General features: G+C 33.2%; 1 protein-coding gene across 3 annotated transcripts in view; it reads right to left on the minus strand.

Moving 5' to 3' along the window:
- The window catches only part of LOC141363104 (dedicator of cytokinesis protein 3-like), a 200,840-nt gene that overhangs the window by 131,580 nt on the left and 64,260 nt on the right, over nt 1–5,000 (minus strand). The window lies entirely within an intron of this gene.

The following is a 5,000-nucleotide window of genomic DNA, read 5'->3' on the forward strand; positions in this document are numbered from 1 at the left end:
AGCTGAAATAATTGCATTTTTGTTAGAGCTCAAATTCAGAACGATTATCAAAACATACACAGAGTTTAAAATTATTAAATAACATTCTTGCTTCAGTATTTTTTTTATAAATTGGGTAACAGCACCATCTCTTGGATAATTGTGGTATTACAGATTACCATAAAAATAGTTTTTCATTAAAATGTTTTCTCTTTATTGATGAGACAACTCGTCAATGGCGGGGAAAGAGTTTTTAAAGAGGATTAAAACAATACAGTGTAAAAAATAGCTGCAACTGTTTGCCAATAACTTGCTGTTATATTTATCTAATTTATTGGCAACAGTTTGTTCAAAGAAAAATGAACATTAAACACTAACAAGTCTTTATCTTTACAGAATAAAATAATAAAAACAGCGCCATGCAAAGCATTCTCAGAAATCCTCATCAACCTTTTTCAGTTTTATTTCTAATTTTGGTTCCCAGAAACGCTTTGCATAATGCTGGACTTTTTATAGTTTTTTCCTGTAAATATTGTCTTTATTTAATGTTTATTTAACTTCATTTTAAAAACTGTTGCCAGTAAATAACATAAATTTAACAGTGCACTATTAAACACATATTTAGATGTTCCGGCTTATAGTTAATATAGTTTTTTCAAGAAAGACAATAAATGCGGATCACAGATGACTGGGCGATATAAGTTACGATGACTCACTCATCTTCCAGTGTATCTGAAACCATAAAGTTGTTCATAAAACTCTTTTATTCTTAAGTGTTTGTGAACACTTCAATCACTGCATAACAAAGACCGACTTAAATTGATGGGAATGATTTATTCCCACACTGCTTCTTTTGTCACATACATTTCACACAAGAGGAAAAACTGACATAATTGCAACGCCTGACTGAAAACTGTGTAATTTAGCAAAAAAAGAACAAAATGCTTTGAAAAAGCTTTCATTATATCTTCAATGTGCCCTTGTCTTTTCCTCAATACTTTCTGTCGAGAACCAAATCCACGGGCGTTCTTAATTCATCTCTTGCATGTCAATCAAACCGGACCGTGTTGTTTAGTGCATTGTGTGCTGTTTGTTGTAATCTTGCGAGGCTGCTTGGAGGCGGTTTAATATGTCACGTCTTCCAGTTTCACCGGACGATGTGCCGTTAGGCGACGTTCAGACGAAATTAAAGTTAGAAGTTGTATATCAGATATTAAAGTTTAGTTTTGTGGCCGATGCTTCAGGGACTCAAATGAAAACAAATGGCGCTCAATTCATTCTTAATTGGTCTTTACCTTTCCGTATATCTTGCTGATAAACTAATGCATAAATAATGCTGAACGAATGCTTTTATTTAAGTCTCATTTCCATCGCTATAGTAAGTGTTTGGAAACCCATTCCTGATGTTGCTCTGAGATGCTGCTGTGCGGGCGGACAGCGGTGGGTGGAAGATTTCTGATGAAAATAATTGATTGAGTAAAAGAGATTTAAAATAGAGACAGCCAAACACAAACAACCACCACGCAAATACTCAAAGGGCAGTAAAGCAAAGCTTTCAAGAGACACTAAATGAGTTGAACTCTTTTAAATGGCAACTGAATTATAACAAATGATAATCAACGCATCTAAAACAAGTAAAAGGAATACGTGCAAGTTCAACTTTATCGACATCTTTGGCATAAATTATATAAAATATAATAATAAATGTCCTGGAGAGCCAGTGTCCAAACCTGCATTTTTAATGATTTAAAGAGCACCTATTATCCGATATCATTTGGTGTGTAAGTGTGCATGTTAACAATATGCAAAGATACAAAAACTGTATTAAATGCATGCATATTTATAGCAATTATTTGATATTTCAGTTTCTCGATTGAACCAAACCGTACATTATTCTGAGCAGCGTAGCCGCAGGTAATGAAATGAGTTTACCGACCTCATTCACACCGCGGCTCTGGCAGTGCAGTCTTGGCACGTGAATTGTAAAACAGGTGCCAGCCCAGTGTCACCTCTACAGAAGATTAGCAAAGACTGGGCTGCTCCGGACTCTGAAAGCCACGGGCATCGCGGGCACCTCCGCCGGGCACTTTAAGGTCTTGCCAAGTGATACGTGCATGCATGCAGTGAACACAAAGGCAGACCCGTGGATTCGCACCTCGAGGAAAGTGTCAACTGACATGCAGCGTGGTACACCTGTGCCCGACGACTGGCCAAAATGAGATGCGTCCAACAGTGTCTGTGTGTGATCGTACTCGGTTCATAGTAAGTTCAGGTACTGGAAGATATTTCATATTTTATTGTTATTTCAAGTTATGTATATCCTACATTTGTATATACTTGTATATAAAATACTTTTTGAAATTTGTTGGTATTTAAATGCGTGATCCTCTCTGTAATATTGTATTGAGATCAAAGTTTGATTTTACTCATTGATTTTAATCTTTGACATGACTTTACTCAGTCAATATCAAAGATATCAAGGTTATATTTTCACAATATGTGCTTTAACTTTTTTTTTTTTTTTTTACCTAAAATTGTCCTATAATGTAATCACAAAAAATAATTTAGCTGGGTTTTCACCAAACCCATTTTCATGAATTATGTATAAATAGCACACCTATTTAAAGTTGTGCAATGCATACGGCAGTCCAATTTAGCATGCATATGATACGCCAGTCCTTCCCATTCACTTAATACGACCCATCTTTTCATGTCAATTATAAAAAGAGAGAAACCAATACATAAATTGACACGAAAATATGGTTTTAATCCTAGGCTACAACATTATCCTCATAATAGCTGTTCTCATCAAAACTATTCTCCTGTGCATGACTACACGAGTAACTTCTTGAACGTTTTGCATTGAAAGTCTCTTTATCTTTGTTGGTTTTGATCAGCGCCTTTTCATAGTAAAGCCGTAGTTCTATAAAGGTCATCGCATGCATAACGCTTTTCAGTTGACCTTTGTAAGGTGAACTTTACTCACATAAAAGTAAATTGTTGGAAAATGTCAGCTGTTGGAAACGGATATGCCAACATATGGCTGGATATGACATATATTTCAACTGAGCATTGAAAAGTATTTCACATTAATTGTGTACATTCAGCCGTGTTTGTGCTTTAGGTTTTGCACATGAATGGTTTTCACACTAAATTACTGTGTTAACTATTTAGAAAGCTTGCATTAGTTATACACTGTAAAAAACATGCCACTTGAATTTTTTAAGTCATTTCAACTTTGATTTTTTATGACACTTCACTGATAAGTTTTTACGGTAATCTGTAATTCCGCTATTCTCCACTAGATGGCTACTTACCTAACTCATAAAGAACTGAAGAAAAAACTAATTTCATTTATTTTAAACTCTGTGTATGTTTTGATCATCATTCTGAATCTGATCTCTAACAAAAATCTTTTACAAATAATTTACAATTATTTCAGCTTTTTGCTCAAAATTTGGCATCTTTGAAAAATTATACCCATATTTCAGAGGTTATAAAAAGAGAACAAATAAAGATGAAACATTTTTTCCTGTTTTGTTTGTTTATTGTTTGTTTGAAAGCAGAGGATATGTTCTTTCATTTGATATATTTGTATGTTTATATATTAATAAAACATTTCCTTGAAGGCATTTTGTAAAACTTCAAAATCACGCTGGCGGGCAACTTTTTTAATTCATTTGCCACTATTTTTTTTTATTTGTTTCACAACATGCATTTTTTTTAGTAGTTTCACAACATGCATTCCAGAAAAATTTTCTTCTTAAAATAAATAAACATACAAATATATCAAATGAAATAACAGACCCTCTGCTTTCAAACAAACAATAAACAAACAAACAAACAAACAAAAAAAATGAATCCTATCTTTATTTTTTCTCTGTTTATAAACTCTTAAATATGGGGTATTTTTCTTTAAAATAAGTTTTTTTAGCAAAAAGCTGAAATAATTGCATTTTTGTGAAGGAATTTTGTTAGAAATCAGATTCAGAACGATTATCAAAACATACACAGAGTTTAAAATTAGTAAAAAAAAATGCTTCAGTTTTTTATAAATTGGGTAATCGCGGTATTACAGATTTATTTAAAACCTCATCAGGAACACGCTTTTTTATGCAAATGTTTCTCTTAATTGATGAGATAACTTGTCAATGGCGGGGAAAGAGTTCAAAAAGGCTGGCGGGGAATGAGTTAATTAGTAAAGCCTAAAAAATGCATTTTATTTTAAATAAAATTTTTCGTTTAAAATGTTTAAAGATTTTTAGGTGTTACAAATTAAAGTAATTATTTAAGTTGATCCAACTTTTACTTTTTACAGTGTAGTCAAGACGCTCCTGTATAGCTGAGTAGCCTCAAACAGTCAATAAAATTAGTTGTTTGGCTTTTTTAAAACTTTTTCCTGGCCATTGACGAGTTAACTTGACGTGTTACCTTGTCAATTAAGAAAAAAACGCTTCCATGCCAATGACGAGTTTTTACGGCAATCCATATTTCCGCTATAATCTACCTGGTGGCGCTCTTACCCAACTTATAAAACTTAGGGCAAACAGTTCAAACTCCATGTATGTTTTAAAGATCGCTCTGAATCTGATTACAAAAATGCAATTATCTCAGCTTTTTGCTCAACATCTGGTATTTTTGAAAGCTACCCATATTTGAGAGGTGATAAAAAGAGAACAAATGAAGGTAGGATAAAACGGTTTTTTTTTGTATGATTGAATGCAGAGGGTCTGTTGAATATTTTCTGGAAAGCATAACATTTTTGTTAAAATCTTAAAAAATGCTGGCGCTGACTGGCAATTTTTTTTTAAAGGCTGACAGGGAAAGAGTTAACATTATTTTCCCCCCAAAATGAAAATAAAATGTAGTAATACATTGCTCCTCCAGAAGAAAAAAACTTGACAAACACTTACATTAACAAGGACTGAAGCATATATTAAGATACAAAAGCAAACAAAAGCGGTCCCTTATTCCACAACCAGTTTCCAACCAGTCAAAAGGCCTTCGTTGTAAAACACATC

The sequence above is a fragment of the Misgurnus anguillicaudatus genome, unplaced genomic scaffold, assembly GCF_027580225.2.
Source record: "Misgurnus anguillicaudatus unplaced genomic scaffold, ASM2758022v2 HiC_scaffold_32, whole genome shotgun sequence".
NCBI classification, from domain to species: Eukaryota; Metazoa; Chordata; class Actinopteri; order Cypriniformes; family Cobitidae; genus Misgurnus; species Misgurnus anguillicaudatus.